The 19,521-nt window shown below is 38.7% G+C and overlaps 1 long non-coding RNA gene across 4 annotated transcripts; it reads right to left on the bottom strand.

The window, feature by feature from the left end:
* Nucleotides 1-587: 587 nt before the first annotated feature.
* Nucleotides 588-19,301, bottom strand: LOC113318745. 4 transcript variants are annotated; one of them, XR_003344791.1, is made up of 5 exons: nt 19,159-19,301; nt 18,251-18,990; nt 17,064-17,169; nt 16,488-16,627; nt 588-1,359 (listed from the first exon to the last, which is right to left on the bottom strand). It is a non-coding gene; the product is annotated as an uncharacterized LOC113318745 (long non-coding RNA). The 4 variants fall into 4 exon arrangements; XR_003344790.1 differs by lacking the exon at nt 588-1,359 and adding an exon at nt 17,278-17,390 and having other exon boundaries at nt 15,946-16,627; XR_003344792.1 differs by lacking the exon at nt 588-1,359 and having other exon boundaries at nt 15,948-16,624.
* Between the last annotated feature and the right edge of the window lie 220 nt (nt 19,302-19,521).

Here is a 19,521-nt window from a genome sequence, read left to right as displayed (position 1 = left end):
AATTGATGGTATTTTTCAATGATGTTGTAGTAAGATGATTCGTTCACTCAGATTTGTTGAGAATTTGTTTTAAGACTTAATAAAGAAAATAAGGAAAAATATATATACACAATTTGTCACAAGATGAAGAGATGCTGAGACGCGGGATTCCACTACTTTTCATATTGTTATGGTTCAGTCATTAACTCTAGACAATATAGCTCAAACAAAAGAAGTTGTGACTCTAGTTCTTTGCCAAAAATAGATTTCGTAAAATATTATTTGTAAGTTAAAAGCATGACGCATCTAAAGTATTTAGAACTAAGCATGCGGCATCTAACAAAATAACAAATTATTAATAGAAATCATAAAGCAATTAAATCTATGCAAAAAGTCAATAAAAGAATTAATTCATTTACCACAATCATGAAAAGTTGCTTCCTCCGTCGTCCCAACGATGGGGTCTAGCTCCACATACTCAAAACACGCTCAAAATAATTTTCCATAGCTCAAAAAGGTGTTTTATTGAAGAAAAGATATAAAGCAGTGTGTTTGTAACAGTTATAATTGTTACAAAACCTACTGTTACAAATGAGTTGTTACAAAGTAGCTGTTACAAGAAAACTATAGCTCAAAACTGTCGCAAAACAACAGTCTTATCTGGAAGAAAACGTAACGGTTTTTTCGACACTAAAAAACGACTGCTTTTTGCAGTCTATTGTTCTTCGTGTTCTTCTGTCATGACAGCAACAACAACTCTCTCCAACTCTAATTCCTACACTCTGTTCTCACCCCTTACTCTTCATCCCCTCGTCTAAAACTCCTCAGCACCTTATATATCCTCTCATGCACAAGAAATCTCTTCCATAACTACAAATATTTTTCATTACTCGGCATTACGGAAAATATTATCGGGAATATCTTCTTACATTTAAACTTCCAAAACCAACAAGAACTCCTTCTTCTATGTTCTACACTTCCACACGTTTCTGAGTTGGCAAAGAAATCTCTTTCAATCAATAGAATATATTCCAGAGAGTAAAATCTTCTCTCACAGTTCACGTATCTCCCATAATCAATTCCAGAATATCAAGTATTTATCACGTGAAATCTTCTTGCATACCATTCCTGTTTTAATGCAACAGGATATTCCCAATCAATTCCAGCGAAAAGATCCCAACAAATCAGCCCATAAATCAACACAGGAAGTTACGCAATCTGAAGCTATTTTCCCGCCAAAATGTATTCTTTAAACAGTGAAGAAGATGGTGATGATTTCCCCTTATCCAGTGATAGGGTGCGGATAACACGTTTCTTTCGAGGTGCCCCAGTCAACTTTTCGAGCCGAATTTCCACACATGTTTATTTCTCCAAAAACACCTACACATACACAAAAACACCATAATAAGTACAAAATCGAGTACCAACATGGAGATAATTGAGGACAACTTAGACAAAAAAATGTGTCTATCAAGAAGTATTGAAAGACCAATTCTTACGATGACCATCGGTAGATTTGAAGTAACAAGTTGAATGAAACTGACGTGAATACCATAATCCACAAAGTAAGTTAGCTACTAATGGAAGTTTTGACCAAATTTCAGAGATTTCACCAACAAAAATGTAGTCTTCATAGATCGATTTCAAGGCATTGTAAAATGAATTTTCTTTCTTTTTTATACTTCTGGATATTCTTTATATGTTCATTCTTGATTCCTCTATCGATGATCTCAGTTGATTCATCGCAATCCCATCCCAGCCAAAGAATCCGACTGTCGTCGTTTCTGTAACCCCTCCCATTATGAATCAAAATTTATTAATCTTTAATTATTGCATCACCTCTTAACTCTTCAAAGAAACATTAAATGAAATCATAATATCATCCATGCATTAATTGGATCTAGTGGTGGCATGATGAATCTAATGGGAAATGAGATTTATTTGTTTATTTTTATTCATAACTCATAAGTGAGATATGCATACACACTATTACTTAAATGATTTTGTGTTCTTTTTTGGATAATGTGTATGAATAATTTTACAATATACTTATAGACATTATTTTCGTTTAAAACAAAATAGAAAACTATCTTGCAAAGGAACACGATTTAATTTTAAAGTCCGGAAAAAAGAAAAATTACACCAGTCAGATATCATATTAAAGTAGTGGCGTTACGACACGATCTATATCTAGATATTTATTAGAACTCTCTATTAACCACATGTCGTGTCGTTACGGCACAGGTTATTTCTAGTAAATCTTACAATACTAACTCAGAGATAAGAATTTTGTAAAAAAATCATAGAAAATTGCTTGACTCGAAGTTATACGTAAAAAAAAGGTTCCCCTAACAACTGCTTGAGGATCTCTTTTTATTTGAGTAGTGTTAGTAGTTAAAAATCACTTATAGAAATATACTTTGCGTAGTTTATATCATTTCTCTATTTAAATGATAGACTTTTTTCAGATTTCTAGAAGGAAAATATATTCCTAGAATGTATTTTATTAATGTAATAATATTTCATTAACCAAAAAGAATTTTTCAACAGAAAAACCATAATTTTTCGAAATTCTTTTATTCGGAGCATATTTACACAAAATTCTTCATCACTTAATAAGAAACAAGTGATAGAGATACATCATCTAAGTTAAGTTGATACGATAATCAGATTTTATTGTTGATCAACTTCTCTTTCTTATTGAAAATCATGGTTTTCTTACAAGTTTCTTCCATCTGAGAACTCTTTACGCCTGAATTTTTGCATTCTTAATTTCCTTAGTGTTCTTTCCTTAATTTGGAAACAATATTTAGATAGACTGAAATTAAGTTATCCATGTTTATCATTTGATCAGTCTTTGCATTATCTTTAAACTTAGAACATGACATAGATGGGATTACTCGACTTAGTTGTACCTGATGGATGGTAAGAACCTCTCTCTAGATTGTGTCTATGATCTCGGGACTTGTTTTGACTTCGATTTTTTATGATTTCCATGTTGTTTACATTGAAAATAAGGTTCATACAAAGTAGAAGTACATCTCTAAGTTCTCAGATGATAACCCAAACTTTACCTTGAATGGCTCTCAGATTTGTGAAAACATGTTTTGTCGGTTTATAAGAGTAGTCACCGGCATTCCTTAGAATGGAATTTACTACTTTCATTTTCTTAATTTCATCATGACAACTATCAAGATTATTGATGATTTTATACACACGATTCTTCTCAAAATTCAGAAAAGGTGGGATTTTTCAAGTCTCTTATTCAACTCTTCCTTGTCGTTCAGATAATTAAAACTTATTTGATCGAGTAAATATTCTATTCATTCAAGTTCAGAATCCAAGGACTGAGTCTTCCTATCTTGACAAAATAGTTTTTGTGAAAAACTTTCAGAATTGAACTCATCTTATATATCCAACGTTAACCTTGAATCAGGGTTGTAGTCCTCAGCAATGGTTGCAACATATAATGTCTTACAATCTTGATCATTCTTATCAAGAGAATAGTCAAGAGTTTTAGTATATGTATTTTTCTTCCAATGAATGTTCTAAATGGGACAGTCTGGAGAAATATGACCAAAGCCTTGACACTTGTAGCATTGAGGAATATCATCATTATCATTCCATGTATCCTTCTTTTTGGTGACAGGTTGTTGATTTCTAGAGGATACGGAATGATCCCTCTTTCGGTGTCTCAATAGTTTTTTAAACTGTTGAGTAAGGAGATATAAATTTTTATTTAATTTAGCTTCATCTTTATCGTCTAGGGCCATTTGATCGTTGGAGCTTTCAGGACTTCAAATCACGGAGTTGAATTGGCTTTGAATACCGTGCATGTGTCTTTTTCTCTATTAGACAAAAACTCACGATCAAAGATCTTTAATTTCCTAAAAAGTGTGTTTCTTGATAATAAGGATGAAATATCATTGGATTCAATGATGGAATGTTTCTTATCCTCGTATCCGTACGTTAATGATCATAAAATCTTTCATATTATTTTGGGAACATTATCTATATACCCCTACTATGAGGCCCATTGCAAAAGTACCCTTATGAACTTTATAAGTACCCCTAAGCTTAATACATTACTAAAATTCCTTCTTTTGTATAGTGTATATAAACCACTGCACTATTCAAAGAAAAAAAAACATCTATTGACTACTGCCCAGCACCACCATTGTCCACCACCGTCGCCAACCACCACCACCAACACCAACCACCACCACCGACGACCACCACTTACCACCACCGCCTCCAACCGCAACCACTATCCACCACCGCCAACCACCACCACCGCCACCGCCAATCATCATCGCCGCCGCCAACTGATGAGTGCCAAATATTGTATATATTTATCCCTTTTTGTTGGCATTTAACTCATCTTTTGCGCAGTAATTCTACATTTTATCCCATATTCTGTATTTTCATTGTTTTCAAGAATAAATATTTTTCTTACTTAATTTTGCATTTTTAGGTTGTAAATAAAGTTTGGATGAATTGCGGAACGAAAAGAGCAGAAAAGTAGTGAAAAGCCGGGAGGAATTACACAAGGAAGCCGCGAAGAATGGTGCGCATAAGCCCAAAAGACTAGAAATGGGCTCAAGAAGAAGAAAGTTGTTCTTAAAGAAGAAGTGGGCTCAAGGTTTTCCAATCCCAAACTCATTTCCCAAACCCATATTCTATACCCAAAAGCCTAAAACCCAAATCCATACCCGCTTGCGTCTTCAGCCGTCAGATCAGTTCTCAGAAGCATCCGACGGTCGCTCCCTTGATGTGCATCGAAGTTTGATATCTCCGCCTTACACTACAGTACCTAACTCCATCAAGTACCGTTCGTTTCGTTGTATCTCTTCATCCGACGGTCGCTCATCGCCTGCCTCCGCATCGCCGTCAGATCCACCTACCATCTTCCCATCCATCGGTCCAGCTTCGCGAAACATCAAAATCCTCTACACCTGCTCAACACCCTAGTACCTAATACCTATACCCATTGCCAAACACACCCTTCCTCAAACCCCATCGACACCATCTTTCCCCCCCCCCCCTCTCTGCAACAGTACCACCATGTCCGTCTCCATCACCACCATCTTTCCCCAAATCACTCCACCATCTACGCCACCAATCACTCTACCTCTTATAACCAAAAACCCATCATCACTATCACGTCTACCTCTTTTTCATCAACTAATCTCTCAATTTCTCATCTATCATCACTGAAACCCTAGGTGAGAAAATTGAAGATATAGTTGATGTTAGAAAGCAATTGGAGCATGAGATGAACGAGAAGAAGAAGTAATTGGAGAGTGGGTCGACGAGATGGAGTGAGTATCTCAAAATTAGGTAAACCAAATTTACCTAATTTTCTGTTTTTGGGGAAAAGGGTGTGAACCCTAAACTGATATTTGGGGGGATAAATTGGTATTATGTGGTGTGTGTGAAGGACCTGGGTATCTCTGGATTAGCCAGTAGAATTGAGACAATTTTAGTTAATGAATTTCAATTTCAGTTCTTCTTATGCAATTAACAGTTGATTGTTATGTTATGTTTGAATTATTTCTGTAGGATGAATGCTTGTGTAACATGTTGAGCATGAGCTAAGTAGCACTAAGCTAAGGCTCTGTTGAAGCCTTGTGTACTGTCAATTGACAGGTGCTAGGATAGTTCTCCTGAGTTGTTTTGATTGAGCAAATGGAGATACCAATGCTCATAGTGCCTGTGATTGCTGTGCTGTCAAAAGACAGCCAATGCTAGGGGCAAACTATTGAGCAATTAGTATTCTTCTATTCTATGATGTATGCATAGGATCAAACTCAACCTAGAAACATGTTGTTGATTAGGACACAAGGTGGATCTAAGCTTGGCTTAACCACCAATCCTTTGCAGTCACTCTATTCAGTTCTGTGCTTTAGTTCGTTTATTTCTTGCCTTTTTCTTGCATTGAAGCTTTTGTGCACTGAAGTCAGTGCACAAACTCACTCTGCCCTTGGCTTCCAAGCCTTGGTTCTTGCCTGTTTACCTTGCTGCTTTGGTTCTTCACTTCTGCCACTTTGTATGCCATATTGTTTTGTTCATTGTCACTTCCATTGTTAGCTTAGGTTTCTCTTATAGTGCTCCCACTCCCTGTGGACTTTCCCCTGCTTTCCTTCTATTCTATAAACTTGGCCTTGTATACTTGCAAGTTTCTGTGTGTTTTCCATTGCACACCAAGTTTTTGGCGCCGCTGCCGGGGAGTGGTGTTGCCACTGCTGAGTTCCATTAGCATCTCTGCCTTGCAATCATTGCAGGCCTGCTTCACTATCATTGCAACCCTCTGCTTGCAATCATTGCAGCAGATCATTGCATACTTGCCTGAATCTTTGCAGGGTTGGCCTGACTATCTTGGCTGACTATCTTTGCACTCTGTGATCATTGCAGGTACCACCTTGGCTGTGCTGCTGCTGCTGGTGCCTTCTCTGCCAAGCTGTGTGCTGTTGCTGCCAAGCCAAAGCCTGCTGCTGCCAACTGAAGCTGTCAACTGGGCTCGCCTATTTCTGTTGCTGCGGGCTTGTGCACCTCTGCTGCTGGGCTCTGTTCCAACCTTTGTTGCTGGGCTTGAACCAACTGAGCTGGGCTTAGTAATCTCAATTTCGCTGGGCTTGCAACTTCTGCTCCTGGGCTTGCCTTTTCTGCTGGGCTTCGCTGCAGATTCTGCTGGGCCTGTGTTGCTGAGTCACTTCAATGTTGCTGGGCTTGACGTGAGCTGCTTAGGACGATCTAAAGCCCAACTGGGCTGTGCAACTAAAAGGGGACTAAAAGCCTATTTTTGGGCTTCCCTCCAAAAACAAGTAAGCCTAACCCATGAGTTAACCCACTTGGGCCTCATTTAAATTCAAATTCGGGCTTGTAATAATTAATTTAATTATTTATTTGGGATTGTAATAATTTATTTTTTTTCTTTTTTTTTTTTTATATTTGGGACTGTAATTATTTTTTTTTGTTTTTTTTTTTTTTTTTTTTTCTTTTATTTTTCTTTTTCTTTTATGGGCTTGTCTTAATTATTATTATTGTTTTTATTTTCTTTTATGAGTTGTGCTAATTTATGCTAGGTTTAGTTCAAAAATTTTCCAAAGCCCAATTTTAAACCAAAAACAAAATCCCTTGTTAGTCCAACACCCATTCAAAACCAAATCTTCATAACCCTTGTGGGCCAAATTGTTTCCGATTGCTCTGTCTGACCAACATGTTAGTTAAGGTACCTACTAGGACATGATTGTGACCTACAGAGACCAACAAACAGACTTGTTAGAATTAACCCAGACGAACCTATCGAAATTCTAAGTTCTGAGGGAGACAGTCCAGATCAACCAGAAACAATGGGAGAACCCCGTACCCTCAAGGATTATATGTACCCAACTAGAGCCAGTCAACCTTCTTGTATTTGCTGCCCGAGGCTAATGGCCATTATGAGCTGAAATCAAGCACAATACAGATGCTTCCTATTTTTAGAGGTGTTGAGAATGAAAACCCGTACCACCACGTGAGAGAATTCGAGGAAATTTGTGGAACTCTGCGTTTCACTCAAATGTCCGACGAAACCCTGAAGTTAAGGCTTTTTCCTTTCTCCCTGAAAGATAAGGCAAAGGCCTGGCTCTATGCTTTACAGCCTCAATCCATCATGACATGGGATGACCTCATAAAGGAGTTTTTCAAAAAGTTTTTCCCGAACCACAAGACTGCGACAATTCGTCAAAGTCTGAATAGCTTTGTGCAATTAGAAGGTGAGACCTTAGCTAGATACCTGGAGAGATTCAATGAATTATTGCTCCAATGTCCCCATCATGGTTTTGAAAAATGGAGACTTGTGCAAATTTTGTATGAAGGTCTAGATGTGTCCACCCGAACAACGGTTGAGTCGATGTGTAATGGTCTATTCGTAGATAAAACTGCTGACGCGTCTTGGGACTTCTTGATTGAAGTAGCTGAAAAGACGCAACAGTGGGAATCCATCCGTGAAACCAGAAAGACTACATCCGAAGCAAAGGCTTTTAGGATTGAAGCGGATTTTGAGGGAAGAGCAAACATGGCATCAATAGTTAGGAGATTAGAAGAGTTAGAACTACATAAAAATTCAAAACCTTCCACCACTACTCTCCGAGAACATGTCGCTTCGTCTGTTTGTGCTTGTAACGACCCCAACCATCAATTCCAAAATTGTCCCGATTTGCTTGCAGTCCAGGAATCTAGGCTTGAACAGGCACATGCCATGTTTCAAAAACCAGAGCATAACCCTTATTCACAGACCTACAATCCAGGATGGAGAAACCACCCTAACTTTTCATGGTCAAAAGGACCCACTCAGGGAGGACCATCTCAACCCAATCAGAGCTATCAAAACAATCAGGGATATCAGAACAATCAAGGTTATCAACACCCGAGAAACCCTCAACAACAATCAAACTCTCAACAACAATCATATCCTCAACACAATACCGACAAGAGATTATCCACCCTAGAGGAAATGTTCCAGAGTTTGATGCAAAGTCAGAAAAATCTAGATCAAAAGATGGATCAAATGTGTGAGAGAGAAAAGGGTAAACTTCCGAGCCAACCCCAACAAAATCCAAAGAGGATATTTCAAACAGGCACAACATCCTGCACTGAAACCTCACCGATCAAATCCATGCCATTACCACCCTCCGAAGTGGTAAAGTCATCGAGAACAACGTGGGCGAACCTAATGAATCTGATACAAATTCCACGCTGTCTCCACAACCCCAGAAAACCAAAGAATCTGAGCAAGTTGGAAAATCTGACAATTCTACTGCTGTGAATGTCCCTTTGCCAACTCATTCTCCTGTTGCCCCATTTCCTCAAAGATTGATCTATCAACAGAAAAGTACCCATTACAATGAGATGTTAGATCTGTTCAAGAGAGTCAACATCAACATTCCTTTTCTTGAAGCAATCAAGCAAATCCCTGCTTATGCCAAATTCCTCAAAGACTTGTGTACTCAAAAGCGCAAGCTCAATGTGCAAAAACGTGCTTTCTTAGCTGAGCAGGTGAGTTCCATCATTCTGAACAAAACTCCACCCAAGTTTAGGGATCCAGGATGTCCAACAATTTCTTGCACTATAGGAGAACACACGGTCAATAAAGCGTTATTAGACCTAGGTGCAAGTGTTAACCTACTGCCATATTCTGTTTATGAGCAGTTAGGTCTTGGGGAGTTGAAACCAACATCTATCACTCTACAACTGGCAGACCGATCTGTCAAGATTCCTCGTGGAGTGGTCGAAGACGTTTTGATCAAGGTTGACAAATTCTATTTTCCCGTAGACTTCATTGTCTTAGACACTCAACCTGTACAAAACCCAGACTGTCACATTCCTGTCATCTTAGGACGTCCTTTCTTGGCTACGTCCAACGCGATCATTAATTGTCGTAATGGAGTGTTGAAACTGTCTTTTGGTAACATGACGGTAGAATTGAATGTGTTCGATATTAGTCAACAACCTGTGAATCTTGATGATGATGATGTGCATGAAGTTAATATGATTGAAGGATTAATGCAAGATTCGTTGACTAACATTCTATCCGTCGACCCCTTTCAAGCATGTATGGAGAACTTTAACCCTGATTCCTATGATGATGCATACTGTAGTGACGTCCTATCTCTGCTCGAATCTGTACCTCAAATGGACGTCACTGAAAGGAAATATGAAGTGGAACCACCCTACTCTCTGATTCCAAGCTTATTCCATCCATTGTTGAGCCACCCAAGCTTGAATTGAAAACATTGCCTAGTACGTTGAAGTACGCATTCCTAGGTTCTTCTGATACTTTACCTGTCATTATTTCATCATGTTTAGACACGGAACAGGAAAGTAAGCTTTTAGAAGTACTTAAGGAACACAAAGAGGCCTTAGGATGGACCATCTCAGATCTCAAAGGAATTAGTCCCACCATTTGCATGCACCACATTAACCTTGAAGAGAATGCCAAACCATCGAGGGAAATGCAAAGGAGACTTAATCCTAACATGAGAGATGTAGTCAAAGGAGAGATCCTGAAACTACTTGATGCGGGTATCATATACCCAATTCCCGATAGCAAATGGGTTAGTCCCATTCAAGTTGTGCCTAAGAAGTCAGGCATTACTGTAGTTCAGAACGACAAGAATGAATTAGTCCCTACTCGTACAACCACAGGATGGCGAGTATGCATCGACTACAGGAAGTTGAACACAGTAACAAGGAAGGATCACTTCCCGCTCCCTTTCATTGACCAAATGCTAGAACGTGTGTCTGGACACAGTCACTACTGTTTTCTAGATGGCTTTTCCGGTTATAACCAAATTCACATTGCTCCAGAAGATCAGGAAAAAACTACATTCACGTGTCCATTTGGGACGTTTGCTTATAGACGTATGCCCTTCGGGTTGTGTAATGCACCTGCTACTTTTCAGCGTTGCATGATGAGCATTTTTTCTGACATGATAGATAGTTTTCTCGAGATCTTTATGGATGATTTCTCTGTTTTTGGTTCCTCGTTTGACGAATGTTTGAAGCATCTTGCCCTCGTGATATCCAGATGTAAAGAAAAGAACCTTGTTCTAAATTGGGAAAAATGCCATTTTATGGTGAATTCAGGAATAGTTCTAGGACACATCATCTCAGAAAAGGAATTGAAGTGGATAAAGCTAAAGTTGACCTCATTCAACATCTACCACAACCTTGCTCTGTGAAGGAGATCAGATCATTTCTAGGTCATGCTGGTTTTTACCGGCGATTCATCAAAGATTTCAGCAAAATCTCCAGACCTCTGTGCAGTCTTCTCTCCAAAGATGTTGCCTTCAATTTCGATGCTGCTTGTGTGAAGGCATGGGAGGAATTAAAAACCCTTCTCACCACCGCTCCTATAGTCCGACCACCCGATTGGAAGCTTCCGTTCGAACTTATGTGTGATGCCTCTGATTATGCTGTTGGTGCTGTTTTAGGACAGCGAGTTGATAGACTACCATATGTGATATACTATGCTAGCAAAACCCTTAATGATGCCCAACTCAATTATTCAACTACCGAGAAGGAATTGCTTGCCGTCGTTTTCGCATTAGACAAGTTTAGATCTTATCTGATAGGGTCTAAGATCATCATATACACAGACCATGCGGCTTTGAAGTATCTTCTTTCCAAGAAGGATGCTAAAGCTCGCCTTATTCGATGGATACTCTTATTACAGGAATTCGATCTCGAAATCCGTGATAAGAAAGGTTGTGAGAATGTGGTTGCTGATCATTTGTCTAGATTAACTTTAGAGTCTATTGATGAATTGAGCTGATTAGAGAATCATTCCCAGATGAACAGCTGATGTCTATCTCAGACCTTCCTTGGTTTGCTGATATTGTTAACTACCTCGCTACAGGTAGGATGCCCTCACGTTGGTCGAGACAAGACCGCTCTAAATTCCTGGCTGAAGTCAAACATTTCCTTTGGGATGACCCATATTTGTTTAAGTACTGCCCAGACCAAATCATTAGGAGATTTGTCCCCCAACACTGAACAGAAAGATGTGATATCTTTCTGTCATGACCAAGCATGTGGAGGCCATTTCAGTGCCAAGAAAACCGCTGCAAAGATCTTGCAGTGTGGATTCTATTGGCCATCATTGTTCAAGGATTGCCATGATTATTGTGTTGCTTGTGAACGCTGTCAAAAGCTAGGAAGCATTTCGAGGAGAAACATGATGCCATTGAACCCCATTTTGATTGTGGAGATTTTTGATGTTTGGGGGATAGACTTCATGGGTCCATTTCCCATGTCTGACAGCAAGTTGTACATCCTAGTCGCAGTTGATTACGTTTCTAAGTGGGTAGAAGCCATAGCAACCAGAACAAATGACCACAAGGTGGTACTTTCATTTCTAAAGGAAACATATTTGCACGTTTTGGTACCCCTAGAGCTATCATCAGTGACGGCGGTTCACATTTTCGTAACAAGTACTTTGAGTCTTTAGTACGCAAGTATGGCATAACTCACAAGGTTGCTACTCCGTACCACCCTCAGACTAGTGGACAAGTGGAAGTTCTAATAGGGAAATTAAGCACATTCTGGAGAAGACGGTCAACCCGTCCAGGAAAGATTGGTCATTGAGATTGAATGATGCTTTGTGGGCCTATAGAACAGCTTATAAGACACCAATTGGCATGTCCCCCTATCGTCTAGTGTATGGAAAGCCGTGCCATCTACCTGTGGAATTAGAACATCGTGCCTACTGGGCAATCAAAGAGCTGAACTTCTCTGGACGAAGCTGGAATTCAAAGGAAACTTCAACTCAACGAGTTGGAAGAATTGAGAAATGAGGCTTATGATAGTGCCAAGTATATAGCAGAAGATGAAGATGTTTCATGATAAGCGTATTCTGCGCAAATCCTTCACTCCTGGTCAGAAAGTCTTGCTGTATGACTCCCGATTACATCTTTTTCCAGGAAAACTGCGTTCCAGATGGAAGGGTCCGTACCTAGTACGCACAGTTTTTCCTCATGGAGCTGTAGAGCTGGAGGATGTCTCCAACAAGAACGTTTTCAAAGTCAACGGGCAGAGATTAAAGCCATTCCTTGAGCCATTTCCACCCGACATTGAAACAACCAACCTGGAGGACCCAGTCTATGTGGACTAAACTGGTCCACTCTTTCCCTAAATAACCAAAAAGTTTTCCAAATCTTTCCCTAAAAACCAAAATTTCTTTTTCCCAACAAAACCAAATTTTTTCCAAAAAGTCCAATCCCATTAAAAACCAAATTTTCTTGTAGATAATGTGTTAGTTAAATTTCCTTTTGTATATTTTGTGCTCATCCATTGTGACTCCTAATATGATGGATTTTTGCCTTGAATAACGGAGTTTTAATCGAGCTCCGCCGTACAATCGGGTATTCTCTCTCCTTTTACTCTACTCAGCATGTTCCTCTTCATATATTGTTTTATAATTCTTTCCATATTTTGAAACATTGAGGACAATGTTTAGTTTAGGTTTGGGGGTATAGAGTAGATACCATGATAATTTGCCATAATTGAAAACGAACTCCTTCTTTTTGAAAAAATTGAAAAAAAAAAAATTGAAAAATCAAAATTAAAAAATTAAAAAATGAAAAACATAAAAATGGAGCTCATTTACCTTGAAATGTTGACTCTTGTGCAAATATGTATTTTTATTAGGAGTCTTAGTCTAGATATTTAGGCACCCTGATTCTAGCACAATTCACATAGTGATAAGAAATTTGCACGCGCACGATCTACCAATACATGTATGGCCTCGATCTTCAAGGTGTTTGATAGGAAGTTACGATTGCCAATCACTTTAGAATACTGAACGAAACTTGACTAGCTTGTTCTTTGGTTGGTTGGGATAGAAGGTGGAGGTTACATTAAGAAAGACAACCATCGAATTTAACTGGGTGCATCAAAAAGGGCTACCTCTTGCAAAGTGTCATGTAATTTTTGTTTCCTTTTGTATTGTATCAAAAGTGTTTCCTTATGCAAAAAAAAAAAAAAAAAAAAAAAAATATCAGAAAAATACAAAAAAACAAGTATTTATCAATTCCATCATCTTTTCCAAAAATAAAAAGAGTAGTCAATGTAAATAAGAGTCATGTAAATAGTCATTTTGTTGTTTCATTGTAATAAGCAAGGAGGGTGTATGCCATTGATGTACAACGCGAGTAATTGTGAAATACCTCCAACTCATTCACAATTCTCGTAAAGTCCGGACAGCTAGCTAGATTTCGACCTTGTTCTTAGCCTGAGAAACTATCTCTTGGTGATTAGTAGTCATAACTTCAGATCTTTCTTTACACATGTGTAGATACACTTTACACTCTTATCACATGTCTTTTTTTGTTATCAGTGCTAGGATTGTGCCTTCGATAGCTAGATTGACATCTCCATTTTGCTGTGAGCTTAAACTGTTTGCACATGTCACATTTGATGGAATCTGAGCTTATATTTTGACCTAGAACTTTGTAGGTACGTTCTAAGCAAACCTTCACGAGACTTCAACTCGTCCACTAGGGACACTTAGTGGTTTAAAAGGCTTAGTGCATACGCTAAATGCATTCGAGAGACCAGCGACAGTGGTATAGTTAGGATTTCCTTAGTTTTGTTTTACTTGAGGACAAGTAAAATTCAGGTTTGGGGGTATTTGATGAGTGCCAAATATTGTATATATTTATCCCTTTTTGTTGGCATTTAACTCATCTTTTGCATTAATTCTACATTTTATCCCATATTCTGTATTTTCATTGTTTTCAAGAATAAATATTTTTCTTACTTAATTTTGCATTTTTAGGTAATAAATAAAGTCTGGATGACTTGCGGAGCAAAAAGAGCAGAAAAGTAGTGAAAAGCCGGGAGAAATTACGCAAGGAAGCCGCAAAGAATGGAGTGCGCTCCAAAAGCTGGAAATGGGCTCAAGAAGAAAAAGTTGTTCTTAAAGAAGAAGTGGGCTCAAGGTTTTCCAAGCCCAAACTCATTTCCCAAACCCATATTCTATACCCAAAAGCCTAAAACCCAAATCCATACCCGCTTGCGTCTTCAGCCGTCAGATCAGTTCTCAGAAGCATCCGACGGTCGCTCCCTTGATGTGCATCGAAGTTTGATATCTCCGCCTTACACTACAGTACCTAACTCCATCAAGTACCGTTCGTTTCGTTGTATCTCTTCATCCGACGGTCGCTCATCGCCTGCCTCCGCATCGCCGTCAGATCCACCTACCATCTTCCCATCCATCGGTCCAGCTTCGCGAAACATCAAAATCCTCTACACCTGCTCAACACCCTAGTACCTAATACCTATACCCATTGCCAAACACACCTTCCTCGAACCCCATCGACACCATCTTTCCCCCCCCCCCCCCCCTCTCTGCAACAGTACCACCATGTCCGTCTCCATCACCACCATCTTCTCCCCAAATCACTCCACCATCTACGCCACCAAATCACTCTACTCTACCTATAACCAAAAACCCATCATCACTATCATGTTTTACCTCTTTTTCATCAACTAATCTCCTCAATTTCTCATCTCTCATCACTGAAACCCTAGGTGAGAAATTGAAGATATAAGTTGATGTTAGAGCAGCAATTGGAGCAGGAGATGAACGAGAAGAAGTAATTGGAGAGTGGGTCGACGAGATGGAGTGAGTATCTCATCAAAATTAGGTAAACCAAATTTACCTAATTTTCTGTTTTTGGGGAAAAGGGGCTGTGAACCCTAAACTGATATTTGGGGGTATAAATTGGTATTATGTGGTGTGTGTGAAGGACACTGTGTATCTCTCTGGATTAGCCAGTAGAGAATTGAGACAATTTTTAGTTAATGAATTTCAATTTCAGTCTTCTTATGCAATTAACAGTTGATTGTTATGTTATGTTTGAATTATTTCTGTAGGATGAATGCTTGTGTTTGTAACATGTTGAGCATGAGCTAAGTAGCACTAAGCTAAGGCTCTGTTGAAGCCTTGTGTACTGTCAATTGACAGGTTGCTAGGATAGTTCTCCTGATGTATGTTTTGATTGAGCAAATGGGAGATACCAATGCTCATAGTGCCTGTGATTGGCTGTGCTGTCAAAAGACAGCCAATGCTAGGGGCAAACTATTGAGCAATTTAGTATTCTTCTATTTCTAGATGTATGCATAGGATCAAACTCAACCTAGAAACATGTTGTTTGATTAGGACACAAGGTGGATCCTAAGCCTTGGCTTAACCACCAATCCCTTTGCAGTCACCTCTATTCAGTTCTGTGTGCTTTCAGTTCAGTTTATTTTCTTGCCTTTTTTTTCTTGCATTTTGAAGCCTTTTGTGCACTGAAGTCAGTGCACAAACTCACCTCTGCCCTTGGCTTCCAAGCCTTGGTTCTTGCCTGTTTTCCTTGCTGCTTTGGTTCTTCACTTCTGCCACTTTGTATGCCATATTGTTTTGCCTTGCATTGTCACCATTGTTAGCTTAGGTTTCTCTTATAGTGCTCCCACTCCCAGTGGACTTTCCCCTGCTTTCCTCTTATATTATAAACTTGGCCTTGTATACTTGCAAGCTTCTGTGTGTCTTTGCCTGTCACACCACCAACTACCACCCACCACCACCGCCTCCAACTACCACCAGCGACAACCAGCACCACTATACGCCACCATTGACAACCACCACCACCACCACTTTCATCCACCGTCGCCGCCAATCACCACCAACAACCACCAATTCCACCATCACCATGTGGAGTCAACTTCTTGAAGTTGTCTCCAAATCTGAAGGAAACTGGCTGAAGTTGTTTCCAAAAGTGGAGGCAACTAGGTTAAGTTGTCTCCAATAAAAACAGTGTGTAGGAACCTGGTGTTAGTCGAACACAAATCATCTGACATGGAGTCAGTCGTGCTACCGTTGCACCACAGGTTCGTTAATGCAAAATCACATCCAGATAGATATACACCACCTACTGATGTATAAACTACATAGATGTTCATGGTCTGTAACACATACATACCTAGTAGTTCACTCGCATCCAACACAAGTTCATATTGCCTCCCGCAACTACCCCACCACAACTGCAACATCCACTACCATTACCACTACTGCTAACACAACATACCACCTCCATTGCGACATCCACTACCTTCAGCACTGCTGCGAACAAAGAAAAATGGAAGCTCAAGAACCCTTTACGTTCACCTAGTTCAACTGGCTATAACAGCAACTCAACCCAACCATGTGTTACCATTGCACCACATATTTGTCGCAACTAGTCTAAGATATATGTATAGATAATTTTAGATGCATGAATGGACCGAAAAACATAACCAAGTTGCCTCCGAACTGGAATCAACTAGCTCAAGTTGCCTTCAAATATGGAATCAACTAGTTCAAGTTGCCTCAAATATGGAATCAACTAGCTCAAGTTTCCTCCAAAAATGAAAGCAACTTTCTCAAGTGGCCCTAAAATCTAGAGTCTAAGAACGAAGTTAAACTATTGCTAATCCCAAGACAGAAAGGAACCATGTACATATGTTTTGGCAGACTATATATACTCAAGAATAAATAAATGCATCAAAAGAGAGTATACCTGAAAATATATAGAGGAGAATCCATATGTTAGCCATATTATCAACTCCATTATGCTCTTGGGAATAGTGTTTGAGTTATTCATTCAGTTCACTAAAATAAAAGTCCTGAACAAATAAAATATCACAGTGAAAGACAACAACAATAAGCCCCAAAGTGAAATATCAACATGAGTAATTTCTAAGAAGAAAAAAATGTTATATCAACATGCATACATAACCAGCTAACCACCAATTCCAGCAATACCACTAGCCAATACTTTGCATCTCTCTAACGGATGTTGAGTCAGCAATGGCATGATAGATTGTTAAGATGCAAAAGATAATCTCTGCAACAAACATTTTTTACGTGACAAAACAAACTTAAACAAATCAAAAACAAAACCAAAACTCAATACGGAAACAAGAGATACAAGTTGTCTCCAGAAAAAGGAAGCAATTAGCACAAGTTGTCTCTAATAGTGGAAGCAACTAGCAGAAGTTGTCTCCAATAATGGAAGAAACTTGGTCAAGTTATTAACAAAGATGAAACATAGAGGCAACTAGCACAAGTGTCTCCAAAATTTTTACACAAATGAGTGAACCCGGCATCAGTCAAATGTGCAATTTCTCATCAGTCGGAAGCACCATTAGTTAAAAAAGACGATAAAAAATCATAAGTGACTTGTCAAGGCAAGATAAGATACCTCATCACCTGTTTAATATACCCAAAAATAAAAGGTCAGCACTAGTGAGAACATATAAATACACACAGAGATCATGACATCATTTGTCAACTCTGGATAGCTTCTTGTTTTTACCTAAACATCTTTCATTTCAAACAAGAAAATATTATATGTACAATTCAAACATATATTACTATCTTAACAAGTCAGCTGAAATATGTCTGACAGTGCGCATGCCGGATTTGGTTATATCTACAAATAGTCGACTCTAATGATTGGTGGAGTAGTATACTTACAATGGACACTTTAGGTTCAGTATACAGATGCTAATTAAAAAAAAAACACATCCAATGGCAACTTATAATGGATTGGTTAGAAAGAGACGTTAAATTTTATTAAAAAAATAACATATGTAATATCAGTGATCGAACAACCGTAAATTATCAAAAAATTAATAAGAACGGACCAACTGACCTTAGCATACTAAAAACTCCGTAGGGAAAACTAAAAAAAATGTGGCTTACCAATAAGGATGTGAGCATGTTTGTCTTCCAATTAGTTGATCCAGTATAAAAAAAAATAGCTCCTAAACCTTCACCACCTCCTCCTTCACTAAATCTTGAATTACTACAACAATCGAACCTTACCAACTACCCTGATTCCACCTTAGCACCCCCTCCACCTCTCATCTACCACCTACACCACCAAACCTCCACCCATTCCACCACCACCACAGAAGTACCTCTGCTCCACCACCTAATCATATGTTTCCACCGGCATTACCTCCCGATATCTCCGCCACCACTAGGTCCACCACTACCAACAATTTAAATTAACAAAAGTCGCCTCCAACTCCAATTCCACAACGAGCACAACCTCTAAACTCCACCCTAGTCAACCCACGTTACTAATTACACGTCCACCAACTTCAGACCCCCACCAATTTCACCTCTTTCATCACCAATTACAATCAAAGCAAGAACTAAATCCAATCAACACTACAACACATGCAACACCAATACCAACCACCTCCAAAAATGCTACTACTCTATCACCAGACACGGATCCAAATAACAATTTTAAGATCTAATAAAAAAAATTGTTCACCTCTACTTCAATGAGTCAATACATATCAAAATCATAAAAAATGAAAACACCTAATCGATATGTTCACCCTTCAATCTAATCATCATGTCGATTTGTATTACAGATTACATCGCTCCATCTTCAAAAATCTTCAAACCATACCATCAATTATCCAGATCTGAAAATTGAATATGTAATCATTAGTGTGAATTTCCAACTCGAATATATAAAATCGAGAAAAACAAAAATACAAATCGATGTCTGAATCTGGGTTCGAAAATCAAATGTTTAACCTAAGAAAATGAAGAACTGTTAATAAAAAATGAATCAATGATAGAAAATTAACCTTTAACCTTTCAATAGTAGTGCAGGCGTGATGGAGGTGGTGGTGCTGGTTGTGGTGGAGGCGACCAACATGGTGGTGGTGATGGAGCGATGGAGATGGTGTGGGAGCGACAGAGGTGATAGAAAAATTTTCTTCTGGTTGAAATGAAATGGAAAGGTTAAAAAAGAAATTGTGGAAATTCTGTTTTTAATAAAAATTTCAATTATGCCATCAGGGGCATTTGTAAATACCGTTATGGGTATTTGTGATAGACCCATGGATAGTAGGGGTGTTTATAACATTCCCACTATTATTTTTTTTTAGAAAAAGTTTTCCTAGGGAGAAAAAAGCATTGACAATCTCAGAGAGTTTGACGTGAAACTC

Source organism: Papaver somniferum, chromosome 10 (assembly GCF_003573695.1).
Source record: "Papaver somniferum cultivar HN1 chromosome 10, ASM357369v1, whole genome shotgun sequence".
NCBI classification, from domain to species: Eukaryota; Viridiplantae; Streptophyta; class Magnoliopsida; order Ranunculales; family Papaveraceae; genus Papaver; species Papaver somniferum.
This window is presented reverse-complemented; position numbering and strand designations above follow the sequence as displayed.